General features: G+C 37.2%; 1 pseudogene across 1 annotated transcript; it reads left to right on the forward strand.

Moving 5' to 3' along the window:
• The first annotated feature begins 5,760 nt into the window (after window positions 1–5,760).
• On the forward strand, window positions 5,761–7,848 carry LOC147502635 (AAA-ATPase At3g28540 pseudogene; annotated as a pseudogene). Its single transcript, XR_015221769.1, has one exon. The product of XR_015221769.1 is annotated as an AAA-ATPase At3g28540 pseudogene (transcript).
• Window positions 7,849–14,859: the final 7,011 nt, after the last annotated feature.

Here is a 14,859-nt window from a genome sequence, read left to right on the forward strand (position 1 = left end):
AGGTGGAAGACCTTTAAAAATTTAATAAAGCAACGCGATTTTAAGTCATACATAATATAGACTTAACACTGAGTCACTGACTGATTAAGTGTCAGATAGATTAATTGCTTTGACTACATCATCATATGGAATCTGATTTCACACCTCTGGCATGTGATGGCATCTCAGATTCACATTTTCATCTGAGGAATCTCCAGCGTTTCTCTGTATATTCTCTGTTCTTGTAACTACCCTGCTAGCTAGTAGTCACTATCTGTTCTTGTAAGTACTATTTTTTTACACTTAGAACACAGAACTTAGAAGTTAAGTTTGAGAAGGGGTCCTACAATTTCAAGTATTTACTTAGAAGTTACAAAGAGGGTCTTTAAATTTAAAACTGACCCACTAAGGCTATTTAGTATATATGTGTTGTGACTTGGGGTATTACATGAATTTGTACAAGTTGGCTACTGAGTGGTAGAGATATGAGTACATATTTAGTATTCCTGATTTAGAGGGGAACCATTGAATTGTTTAATGTTCTTAAGGTTGGATCGATCTATGGTCATTATAAAATCTGAAATCCTTTCAAGTTTTAAGTTGATGAACCCTGTATTGCCTTTGAGGAAGTGTGCAATATCTTATAGGCCAAACTGCCATATAATATGATAAAAAGGGTTTTTTAGATTTTGGTCTTCTTAAATATGAGTATTTAGAGTTTGGTCTTTACTAATCGATTTATTAGGTTTTGGTCTTCCTAAATTGTCTTGACTAACAATCAACTAAGTTGACTGTTTGTAACCTGTTAGTCAAAATGATTTAGGAGGACCAAAACCTAATAAATCGATTAGTGAGGACCAAACCCCAAATACCAATTATTTAGGAGGACTAAAACCTAAAAAACCCAATAAATTAAGTTACTCACAATATCACTAGTCGAAATCAAAATCGTGCTGATTATTTGGAGTTCTCATACATTATTGAATTCTTTTTAACAACTAGTGAGAAACAAAAAAACAACAAAATAATGTTTGGAGATACTGAGAACCATAGAAGAATACGTTGGTCTTGGAGAGGAGAATTTTTTTGGAGGTGATGAGATCGATTGGCCTAGCAGACTTGGTTATGGGATTTTTAGCTCATTGGTTTGGAGTGGTAGAGAAAACAATAACAGTAAAGATTAAGGAACTTATCCTAACAGTTTTAACGTTTGCATGCATGGATAAAAAATTTCAAGGAAGTTCCAGTCATTCAAGAAAACCTACCTGATCGTGATAAAATGCTACACACTTTCTTCAAATGGTGAAAGGAGAAAATCATCAAATGGGCATCCACATGATACTTCCTTTCTAATTTCTATATGTGCACTAAGGGAGATGCTAACCTACTAGCTAGCATCCTTTTGAATCCCTGATCATATGAGTTACTTATGTTACTCTCCACCTCAGTACTACTGCGTGTCATGCAATAGGAAAAACGTGTTTTTACTATGAATAAGTTAATAACCACGATTCACAGTGAAGTTGTTAATCATTTATAAGAACTGATTGTGTGCTATTTATTGTAGCTAGTACAAACCCTGATATTATTAGTAAAATTGTTTCAATTATGGAAAAATCCTTTTATCATTAATCTTTTTAGATTGAATCATTAACCTCCAAACAATCATCCCAATGCAAGTAGACATGTAATGCATTCGATAAATATTTAAGTAGGTAGACTAGCCAATCAATGAACTCTCTCTAATATAACTTTAGACATATATAACTGTTACAACTGAAGAGATCAATTGAGGGACATAAATATGACAAATATATAAGTTATGGAACAGATATGAAGTTACTCATAAACATGGGTGGATCCGGGGGGGGGGGGGAGATTCGTCGAAAAAAAATACTAGTTATATAATAGTTTATATTCACCCTAAAAAAAAATATTTGTAGTGTATGTTAGTTGTAGCAGCCCCCCTTGAGTGAGAATCCTAGATCCGCCGCCCATGCTCATAAAGTGGAATCAGGACGAGGTTTTCAGTTGCATATATGCCCTCTTAAAAGTGATAGGTGTTCAACATTCACCATGATCACTAAGAGCATCATCAACGCGTTTTTATATTTTTTTGTAACACCTCAATATTTTTAGTCCATCAAAGTTCCTAAAAACAAGTCAAGCACCAACGCATTTGGACAAAATTTGGGGTTTTTATTTCGAACGGGAATAGTTGTCCTGTTCCAAATTAAATTTGTTTTAAATGGCAAAAGTTATCCCGTCCCTGTTGAGGCCCAACGGTACAAAAATGGTACAAAAGCCCAACGGTACAAAAACCCAACATTACAAAATCTAGCCGTTTTAATTTTTTATTAAAAAAAAAAGGAAAATATGTTGGACGGCAAAACTTGTCCCCTCCAATTGTTGGACGGGACAACTTGTCCTGTGCGGCTCATTTCTATATTTCTCACTAATTTGGTATGGAATTTGAGAATTGTTAGAATAGAAATCGAGTTTTGACAACGCGTTGGGGACGAAAATTGCCAAATTTTTTTGTCAATTGTCACATTAGAAATCGATTTTAACAATGTGTTGAATGTGTTGATGATGCTCTAAGGTAAACAATGTAAGAACTCATTGCTACATTGAGTAAGGTACACTTTCTTATATGCACTCATTCTCTTGTAATCTAGCCGAAAATAAGTGAATAAAGAAACAATTTTCAAATATAATTCATCATTTTTTAGGTTTTGATCATCCTAAATAACGAGTATTTGGGGTTTGGTCCGCACTAATCGACTTATTAGGTTTTGGCCATCCTAAATCATTTTGATTAGCAACCTACTTGGTTAACTGTTAGTGAAGATAATTTAGGAAGACCAAAGCCTAAAAAGTCGAATAATAAGGACCAAACTCCAAATACCTATTATTTAGGAAGAGCAAAACCCATGATAAAAAGGTCATAATTGTTTTTAGAAGTGGTGGGGGTTATTGGCTGGTTTTAATTTGGTAGTGTTGAGTCCACCTTTCATATTTCTGTTTACAAAATGTACTTTAGTTTTATAGAATAAGTTTTGAAAAATGTAGTGTCTAAAGCGAGGTTCAAGCTTGACCCCAATTATTGATGGATAATATAATCATCTAGTGAGCTTGCCTGCTTGGTCGAGTATGGGATGTCAATAAGTTTCTTCACTTGCGTATCTTTTGAGTGGAATTAATTTGAATGTCACAATTTTCTTAAGAGCTATTTGTCTCCACATCGCACGATCTACGCCTCGATATGATATTTACATCTGGATGGATACCTTAGCAGTTAGTACCAGTCCTTCCGAACACTCAAACTCGCAAAGCGTCTCAAGGTAGATATTGTCAAAAACTGTTAGAACCTAGTCCTTAGTATGAACGACCACCAAAAGGTCACTGATATTCTTCGACATAATTTTTGTCTACATGAAATAATATTATATATTTAGTGCTAACACAGTAACACACTAATAATATAAATTTTAGAGGGTGTTTGGATCCTATTTATTTATTGCCAAAAAGTGTTTATTAATGAAAAAAATATTTTTTGAAAAAATAAATGTGTTTGGTTTCTATTTAAAAAAAAAATAGTTTTTCATCTAAAAAACAATTTTTGGTCCCAAAAATTTGTTTTATGATAATTAGGTGAAACTTGTTTTTCAAGTTAAAAAACTATTTTTTTTAAAGGAAACACTTTGGGTGCTAAAGGCAAATGAACTCCCCGAATGTTTTAGACTTTAGTGATTTATGCCACAATATGCCAAAATATATCGAGAAACATAATGTGAAGTCTGATTTGATAAAATAGCTTTTAAGAAAAATCACAACTAAACATGTTTATTGAAAAACTGTTTTTAGAATAAATATTTTTTCATAAAAATATTTTTTTAGAAAAAATGAGAACCAAACACCCACTTAATATATTTCTTTGTTTATTTGTTTTTGCATCTGTTAAGCGTCTCCTGATGAATTAGTTGCATCAACTCATAATGTGTTTAAAATTTTGCTAAGTGGGGACTAGGGACTGTAAGCATGAATTAGTTACATTGTATGGATTGATTTACTAAACTGTTACAAATGCGTAAACTTCTTCTTCCATTTACTCTTTGATGATGGAATTTGCACCTTTGAGTTCAGCAATTGCGCGAGTGCAATTTAGAATCGAGTACAACCCAGTACCGAAGGACAGTATTTCACAGAAAAAATGCCAAAGCAGTCCGGTTGTAAATGGGTTTAGCTTATGTGGAGAGCTTGTCTAATAAGACAGTGATTACGGCTCAAGTACATAGCCCAATAATAATTTCGCCCCAAATTCACTTTGGTTTTTAATTTCGAATTTAAAGAATACAACATCATTTTTTTTATTTATAATTTCAGCCCAAGAATATATTTTCATTGATAATTTCAACTTAAGGACAAACCATGATGATGTCATCATATATAAATTCAAATTTACATATAAAAATTTAAATTTACATAGTATTTTACATATGGAAATTTAAATTTGCATTGATGATGTCAGTTTCTGTGTTTTTGGACTTGGGGGGAAATTAAAATTCTAGTGGACTTATAGCGGAATTTTTAGAATTGCTAATAATTTTGCTAGTATTTTGTGGTTAGTTGGGCCGATTGCTTCTTCTTGGACCTTGGTTGGATCCATGGTCAGCATACATCACTGGTGAAATTTTCACTTTCACAGAAGTGCTGGTCCCTCACTCACTCCTGTCACCTAGATCACATATCTGTATGCTCGATTTAAGGAAGAGATTATGGGCCACGGAAAAAGAAAATGTTTATACGCTAGAATTGTAATAATTTACTTTGTTTTCTTCTTGGTTTTGTTTTGTTTTTTTGTTTTTCTCTTTTCTTTTCGAGGTTACTAAAAGTCTACAAAGCTACTTAATAACATGCCGAAAGTTGAAAATGAGAGCCAAGTTGGACATAATTGAGCCTTAGAATGTTCGATTATATCCAAAATGCAACATAAGCAAATGTACCTCAGAAGTACCTACCAAGTACCAACCACATGTACTAACGTTAAAGATCTTCACACATTCGATAAGACTGACAAAGATTTTTTTCGTTTGTCTGTTTGTATTATTTTTTATTAGTTATTTATTTATTTTTTAAAGCTATGTAGGCATATGTAGTCAATACTAACTTAATATTATTACTGTATTATTATGGTAATCTGAAGTCCTGAAATTGAGTCAAGGTGTTCTATAGGGCCTTGGCTTGATCAGCAAGTTCTGGATGACTGGACTCGAAATATATCTACTTTCTTAACTTACTACTTACTTACTACTCACTACTCACTACTCATTACTGCAAATCCTGATACAGTGATACAGAAATTGAATTGTGATATAGATATGCCTGGTGTTTATTTTATACACTTTAGCAAAAAAAAAGTTTATTTTATACTGGTGGGCTCTTGGGCATTACTATAAAATTTTACAAAATGAAATTTTTATCTTGGTAAAATCTACACAGGCCATTTGCCCCAGAAGGGAAATTGTTTAGTAAAAGCCTAAAAGGTAGATAGGACGAAGCAACAGAGACTCCTACTGGATTGTGGAGCCCTAGATCGACCACACCATCCATGATCCACTAAACGTTGGATTGTTTGCCCAGCTAAGACTCTCGTTGATAAGGGGGTACGTGGCTAGCATATCAATTACTTTATGTCATTATCATATGTTGCATCATGATTTCTGAAACAATCAGGTTAAGTCAATTTGTAGGAAGAAAATAACAACCTATGCTTAACACAAATGAACGTAAACAAGAAGTTCATTTTGCGCCACGTTGAGCTCACTATTCCAAGAATTCAAGATGGTGTCACGGGAGTTGGTGAGGAAAATAGAGTCGTTTCCTCGTCTTACCAGTTACCAGCGCAAATTTGCTTCAGTATAAAACTATAAATAGCTAGCAGTGCTATGTAGCCGAGAATACATTGTGAAACTTTTCTTCCTAGTGTTTTTTCTTCTACAATGGCTCGGATGGGAAACGTGTGGGGTACTAATGGGATTGGGTCATCAATAGCCAACATCATGTTCTTCCATGCAATGTTTCGCCAATACATCCCTCAGCGTCTCCTAGACTTAATCGATAAGTATGTTCAAAAGTGGCTCACCTTTGTTAATTCTGATATCCAAATTACCATTTCCGAATACACTGGTGATCGTTTCAAAAGGAGTGAAGCCTATACAGCCATCCAGGCCTACCTTAGCACCAATTCTTCCAAGCAAGCGAAGCGCCTCAAGGCTGATGTTGGGGAAAACTCTAAGAACTTAGTCCTAAGCATCGATGACTATGAAGAGGTTACCGATGAATATCAAGGTGCACAATTTGTGTGGACCTCAGCGGAGTCACACTCAAACCAATCCAGAACCGACGGCAAGCGGTACTACATGCTCAAGTTTCACAAGAAGTATCGCGGGCTTGTTACTGATACATATCTAAGCCATGTTATGGAAGTAGGCAAGGCAATTGGGTTGAAAAATAATCAGAGAAAGCTTTATACTAACAACCCAAGCATCGACTGGTATAGCTACAAGAAGTCTGTGTGGAGTCATGTTGTCTTCGACCACCCATCGACGTTCCAAACATTGGCTTTGGATGCAGAAAAGAAGAAAGACATCATCGACGATCTTACAGCATTTACCAAAGCAAAAGGCTATTATAGGAAAATTGGCAAGGCATGGAAGCGCGGGTATCTTCTCTATGGACCTCCAGGAACAGGTAAGTCCACCATGATAGCTGCCATTGCTAACTTCTTGGATTATGACATCTATGATCTTGAATTAACTGCTGTGAAGAGTAACACTGAACTGCGAAAGCTATTAATTGAAACTACAAGTAAGTCCATTATTGTGATTGAAGATATCGATTGCTCACTTGATCTTACTGGGCAAAGAAAGAAGAAGAAAGAAACGACAGAAGAACTGGACGATGATGAGGAGGAACTTAATTCAATGAATGCTAAAGAGGAGAAACGTATGGGCGAGAGCCAAGTTACTCTTTCTGGGCTGCTGAATTTCATAGACGGCTTATGGTCTGCTTCCGGTGGAGAGAGACTTATCATCTTCACTACTAACTATAAGGACAAACTTGATCCAGCTCTCATTCGAACAGGTCGAATGGACAAACATATTGAATTGTCATACTGTACTTTTGGTGCATTCACAGTCTTGGCTGAGAATTATTTGAACCTTAAGTCTCACCATTTGTTTGAAACTATTGAACAACTGTTGGGTGAAACTCAAATAACTCCTGCGGATGTCGCGGAAAATTTAATGCCAAAAACTACAAATGGGAATTTCGCTGAAGTTTGTTTGGAGGACTTGATTCAAAGTCTCAAGAATAAGAAAGAAGAAGCCAAGTTGAAAGCTGAGGAAGAAGCCAAGTTGAAAGCTGAGCAAGAAGTCAAGTTGAAAGCTAAGCAAGAAGCTAAGTTGAAAGCTGAGAAAAAAGCCAAGTTGAAAGCTGAGGAAGAAGCGAAAGAGCTCGGAAGGTCCACTATGGATGAACTTGATGTGGACGGATTGTTGAGAAGGAATGAAGTGAAGAAAATGAGGAAACGTATGTTCTACTTTTTTCATGTCTAAAATGAACACTCGTAGTACCTCACGAGACGGCAATAGTATGTATGGTGCATTGGTGCCTAGTAGTGAAGATGAACATCATCTTGTGGATGATTGTGTGAGGTAAAAGAACGTACTTCTGTTTTATATTTTGCTTTCATCAGGCAGTTAATGTATTTGTCATATACTCATATGTCATATATGATATACCTAGTGGGTGAAAGTGATTCATAAGCAATGAACAGAACAAGAAATACGTAATTGTGGAAGCAAACCAATAGCAAATCTATATCATAGATGACAGTACTGTAAATACTGTACTTACAACATTACGCTGTATAGTCTGCTGTCCAATCTTTTACTTTTAGTTAGGAGACTCCAATAATTCATCTCGATTGAAGCATGGACGGTATTTGGTTAAAATGATGAATTATTTGAATAAGATATGCCTAATGTATCTACACTTCTACAGTCATTGAAGCATTCAACACCGTTCAGAACAAGTCTTTGTTTGATGCGGAATATTCAGCACTTTTTAAGTTGTCAACCCCTTCATCAAGCGGTAACCTCATTGTAAACCTCATTGTTTAAGTTTATGTTGGCAATATGATGAATGATTACAATCGGCTCCTAGATGAGAAAAAAACATAAGGTTTGCCTGCTATCTTGCTAAGTCCTAACTCCTAAGTGACAGATGCTCAGGATCAATTTTAAGGGGCATAAAAACACTCAGCACATCAATCAGATCAAACAAAAATAAGTCCATTAAACATACATAAATGGAATCATTACTCAGAGAAAAAAAAATGAAAAAAGAAAAAAAAATGAAAAATCAGATAAATAAAAATACCAATCACCATTCACCAACGTGGGTCAGTTCCCTCAAGACCTGACCAAATCTCAGCACCCGAAAATTATTCAAGTGGAACTGTTGAAGTGTGGAACTTCCTAGAATGGACAACCAGCAATGAAAAATGAAGGCCCTTCACAACTTATAGTCATGTTGAACTGTTGAAGATTGTAATGGCTGAAAATCACCAAAAATATCCAAAAGGTTAGCAGCTTGATTAAGCGGGGAAGTTAGAAGGTTCCACACCGATCGTGGGCTTGGCAAGTCAGACTCAAAAGGATAATTAGGTTGGGCTTCAAAATTCCCAGGACCTGTGTCAGACTTTGGTCAAATGGACCAGACACACAGCAATAATTAGTCCAGTCATGTTGAATTATAGTTCATATATAAGATTATTGGCATGAAAGAGCGTTAAGGATTTAAACCCACAAAGACATCTAAAAGCCCATAATCATGGGAGTGCGGAGTGCCTAGTTGACGTCAAGTACAAGAAGTGGCACTGAAAAAATGCCATCTGCAGTCCGCACAACAGGGACAAGCAACCTGCTTGTACATCAAAGCATGTACCAAAATATCGCCGATATATCCGATATATCGCCGATATATATCGGTATTTTGGTACACCGACATCGATATTTCCGATATATATCCACCGAATATAGAACTTTTTTTTTCCGATATATATCGGAATTTCCGATATGAAACTTTATATCGCCGATATAATCGATATTTCCGATATAATCGATATATATCGGTTGACTTTTTGACTATTTTAAAATATAAATCCGATATTTCCAATATATTTCCGATATATATCCGATATTTCCGATATATCCGATATTTCCGATATTTTAAATAGTTTGGACTGGTTACCAAAAAAATGGATATATCCGAAATATCCGATATATATCGGTTTTTGGGTACACCGATATATTCATCGATGTCGATATTTTGGGCCTTGCATCAAAGTACATCCTAGAACCCAACTTTTTCCAGCTATGGCACATGGGCAGGTACAGCCAGTCATGCCAGAAACCATGCTATTACAGATTTAGAGAATGGAGATCACTCCATTTTCTCTTTTCTTGTTGGTTCCTTTGCAACCCAACCTGCTCTCTCAACATTTTTGTTTGAACCTGCTCTCTCTCTCTAAAGTCTGAGGTAACATTTTCTTCTCATGTTGTTGTTAGTTTGTTGGAGTACTAGTTGTTCTTCTTCAGATAGTACATAACACTAATGGAGCGCAGTCTGCGTCTCGGGCATGACCGATGTCCAGTAGATATAGCGCACTCTGCACTCTACTCCAGTACAAACAGAGCACACCCCACGCCTCGTGTTTCTCAAGCCACACCGACTGTTTTATTTCTATTTAATTTGTAATCTCTATTTATAACTTGTAACATCTATATAAACAATTGTAATCTCTTTAGAAATCAATCAAGTAAATATTCTCAAATCTCTTACTCTCTCTAATTTATCATGGTATCAGCCTAATATTGATCCAAACTCTAACCCTAACCTACATCAGCTTCCGCCTCCTTTCAATTCTCAATGGTCGATGCCTCCACTCCCAATAATGACTCTCCTCCAGATTCTGATGATCATTTATATGTCCACCACTCCGATAGCCCCACGGCTATCCTCGTATCTCCTCTATTATCAGGAGACAATTATCCAACTTGGTTACGGTCTATCTCTAGAGCCCTTCGCGCAAAAAATAAGTTTGGTTTTGTCGATGGCTTTCTGTAACTCCTCCCAGCACTCCCAAAGAAAAATCCAAGTGGTCGCGATGTGATGACCTTGTTACTTCATGGATTCTCAATTCTGTTACTCCAGATATCCGTGGCAGCATCCTCTATGCCGACTCTGCATCCAAAATCTGGAAAAATCTAGGTGATCGTTTTTCACAAACTAATGCACCTAAGGTTTTTCAACTGAAGGATTCCGTCACTCTTCTCAAGCAAGACAATCGTCCGATATCTATTTATTTCACTTTGCTTAAATCTTTCTGGAATGAATTAAGTTCTTTATCTACTATGCCTGCTTGTACTTGTGGTCATGCATCTATTTTTGCCAAAGAGGTTGAAGACGGTCGTTCTATGAAATTCATGCAAGGCCTAGATGCTCGTTTTCAATCCGTCCGCAGTTAAATTCTCTTGATGGATCTTTTTCCTCGTATGTCCAAGATTTATTCTTTAATCCGACAAGAGGAGAAGCAACAAGAGATTCAAGCCCTCTCTCTTCCTTCTGCTCCAGATGTTGCTGCCCTGAGTACTAATTTTCAGAAGACCAACTGGGCTTCTTCTTTGAAATCAGGTTCGTTTAAACCTCCACAGCAGCATGGTGGTTCGCAACAGCCTCAAACACGCTCGCCCTCATATACAGGGCCACCAGAGCGCGCACGCGCTAGTCCATTCTGCAACCATTGTAACCGAGTAGGGCATTATATTGGTATATGTTACAAACTACACGGTTATCCACCCAAGCCTGCTCAGGCTAATTTGGTTGCTACAGACTCCAATTCTCCTGTTTTCTCCATAGAACAATACAACAAACTTCTCAGTTTGCTTGATTCAGATAGTACCTCTTCACAAGCAAACCTGACAGGTATATCTCTCTTGTGTTTTTCTAAATCCATATGGATCATTGACTCTAGTGCTACCAATCATGTCTGTTCATCATTACATCTATTTTCTCATTATCATACTTGTTTAAACATTCTACTCTTAAACTTCTGGATGGAACAGACCATTTAATTACTCATGTTGGTAGTGTTATTCTCTCTCCCCTTTTGCATCTTGACAACGTTCTGTTTGTTCCCACCTTTCATTTTAACTTGCTTTCCATTAGTGAACTAGTCAAATCTCACCCTATCTCTGTCACGTTCACTAATGATTTTTGCCTTTTTTAGGACCAGTTAACGAAGAAGAAGATTGGATTGGGACGACTTAATGGGGGACTCTACCATCTCCAACTAGCTTCCGTTTGCTCATCCCACAACTCCACCACAAATAATTTATGGCATTATCGCCTAGGACATCTATCTTCCACGCCTTTGCAGATTTTAGCTAAGCAGTTTCCTTTCATCTCTAGTTCCAATAATGTTACTTGAATCGTATATTACAATGCTCGTTTCCGTTTGCTCATTTACCATCATATTACAATGCTCGTTTTTTCTTAACTATTGTCGATGATTTTAGTCGTGCTACATGGATTTATCTTATGACTGTCAAATCTAAAACTGCCATGCATTTACAATCATTTTTTGCCATGGTTCATACTCAATTTCATTCTACAATACATTCACTCATATCTGGTCATAACAACATTGATGACCATTTTCATGAAATCCAAGTTCTTCGATCCGACAATGGCTCTGAATTTATATCCCATAACATGTAACAATTCTTTTCAAAACATGGGGTAATCCACCAACATAGTTGTGTTGCTACTCCCCAACAAAACGCTGTTGTTGAACGAAAACATCGTCACTTACTTAACGTTGCACGAGCATTACATTTTCAAGCCCATCTCCCATTATCCTTCTGGAGTGAATGCATTCTCACCGCCGGCTATCTCATTAACAAAATCCCTAACACCTTGTTAAATGAAAAATCACCTCATGAGCTTTTATTTACAACACCTCCCACTCTTGCCCATCTTCGTGTTTTTGGTTGCTTATGTTTTGCTCACAACACTTCCATTAAAAATAAGTTTGATTACCGCAGGAAACCTGACATCGTCATTGGTTATCCTTATGCTCAAAAAGGCTATCGCATTTATGATTTATCTTCCAAGAAAATTTATACTTCCGTGACGTGATTTTCCATGAGACTGTATTTCCCTATCAACATTTATCTTCCCCCCCATCACATCTGCCCGTTTATCCCTTACCCATCCCAGACAATGAAACCTTCGACATTCAATCATCTCATGTAATTCCAATGGACAGAGCACGCCGGCGCCCTGCTCTAGCCCAAATCGAGCTCGACATGCGCTCTCTTCTTCCTGACAATCTTCCCACTCCTACATCTCCGTCACCCGCACTTTTGGAAGACCCTCAGCCATCACACCTCAATCCTCCTACCTCATCTCGATCTACTAGAGTGCGACGACCCCCACCACTCCTCATCAAAGATTATCACTGTCTTACTCTCACCAAGGCACCTACAGTCCCTCGTTCGGCCAACCTCCTCCAATCGGACTCTAAGGTAACACAGTTTTCCACTCTATACCCTATGACTTTCTATGTTTCTGACACTAACTTTTCTACTTGTCATAAAGCTTTTTTGTCTAAAGTGTCTTCTTCAGTTGTTCCTACATCCTTTTCTCAAGATGTCAAAATTCCAAAATGAAGAGCTGTTATGGCTGCTGAAATTGTAGCTTTGGAACAAAATAACACATGGACTCTTGTTCCGTCATCCTCTCATCATAAGTCTATTGGTCGTTGTAAATGGGTTTTCAAGATTAAATATCATTCAGATGGTTTTATTGAACGTTACAAAGCTCGTCTTGTTGCCAAGGGTTACAATCAGATTGACAGCCAAGACTATCATGACACTTTTGCACCCGTTGCAAAATTAATCACTATTCGATTACTTCTCTCCATTGCTGCTATCAGACATTGGACTTTTCATCAGCTGGATGTCCACAATGCCTTTCTCCAAGGCGATTTGGATGAAACTGTTTATATGACATTACCTCCTGGATTCGCCAAACAGGGGGAGAAGAGGATATGTCGCCTTAATAAGTCCTTATATGGACTCAAGCAGGCTTCTCGACAATGGTTTTCCAAACTATCTACCACTCTTATCACTGCCGGCTTCACTCAGTCTAAGTCAGATTATTATCTATTCACTAATATTTGTGGTTATGATTATACATTTGTCCTTGTATATGTGGATGACATTCTGATCACAGGTAACAATCCATCTCTCATTTAGAACTTGAAGAAATTTTTAGAAGCAAAGTTCTATATCAAGGACTTGGGACATCTAAAATATTTCTTGGGTATCGAGGTTGCTCGTTCCAAAGAAGGATTATTTCTTACACAGCGCAAATGTCTTTTGGACATTCCGTCGATTGCGGGTACCACTGGTGGTCGTATTTCTGAGTTCCCTATGGAACAAAACATCAACCTCCATATCGATGATGGCACATTACTTCAGGATCCTACTGTCTATCGTCGCTTGATTGGGCGTCTCTTATATCTTATAGTTACATGTCCAGATATCATTTATTCTGTAAATTATCTCAACCTTTTCATGCAGTCCCCACGGACTCCACATCTAGATGCTGCTCATCGTATACTCCGCTATCTTAAAGGTTCGATCAACAAAGAGATTCTCTTATCCGCTAATAGTTCTTTACACATTTTTGGTTTCTGTGACTCTGATTGGGCTGGCTGCCCTGTCACTCGTCGTTCTACTAATGGTTATTGCACTTTTCTTGGTTCTAGCCCTATATCCTGGAAAACAAAGAAACAAAGCACTGTATCCCGTTCTTCTGCTGAAGCCGAATATCGTTCTATGGCTACTCTGGCATGTGAACTTCAATGGTTGAAGTATCTTCTCTCTAACTTAGACATTTCTCATCCTTCTCTGATGAACATGTTCTGTGACAATCAAGCCGCCCTTCATCTCTCTCAAAATCCAGTTTTTCATGAACGAACGAAGCACATAGAATTGGATTGTCATTTCTTATGCGACAAGATACAGGCCAAGTTACTATCTCCTATGTTCGTTCCATCCTCAGATCAGGTGGCTGACGCCTTTACTAAACCTCTCGGCAAGGACACCTTTCTAAGATTAATTCGCAAGTTAGGAGTTCTTGACATTCACTCTCCACTTGAGGGGGAGTATTAGAAGTTGTTCTTCTTCAGATAGTATAGAGCGCGCCCTGCGCTCTTACATAACACTAATGGAGCGCACCCTGCACCTCGGGAATGATAGATGTCCAGTAGATATAGCGCACCCTGCGCTCTGCTCCAGTGCAAATAGAGCGCACCCCGCGCCTCGTGTTTCTCAAGCCACACCGACTGTTTTGTTTCTATTTAATTTGTAATCTCTATTTAGAACTTGTAACCTCTATATAAACAATTGTAATCTCCTTAGAAATCAATCAAGTAAATATTCTCAAATCTCTCTCTCTCTCTCTAATTTATCAAGTACAGTAGTCTTAACATGTGTTATGGCCTTCATTTTGTTACATTCACATTTTTTGTTGTGTGTATAATAGTGATAACTACGGAACTACCACTTGGAAACATTACATTTGAAAGCTATTTGGACTTTGGAGTGTGCAACTTAGAATATCTGTATATATATGTTCCGTTAGAAAGAGTCAACTACTTGAGAAATTGTTGAAAACTTCAAGTTAGCTAGGTAATGGTGTGAAAAATGACATACAATTTGTAATTTTCAGATATTTGTTTTT

Source organism: Coptis chinensis, chromosome 4, assembly GCF_015680905.1.
Source record: "Coptis chinensis isolate HL-2020 chromosome 4, ASM1568090v1, whole genome shotgun sequence".
Lineage (NCBI taxonomy): Eukaryota > Viridiplantae > Streptophyta > Magnoliopsida > Ranunculales > Ranunculaceae > Coptis > Coptis chinensis.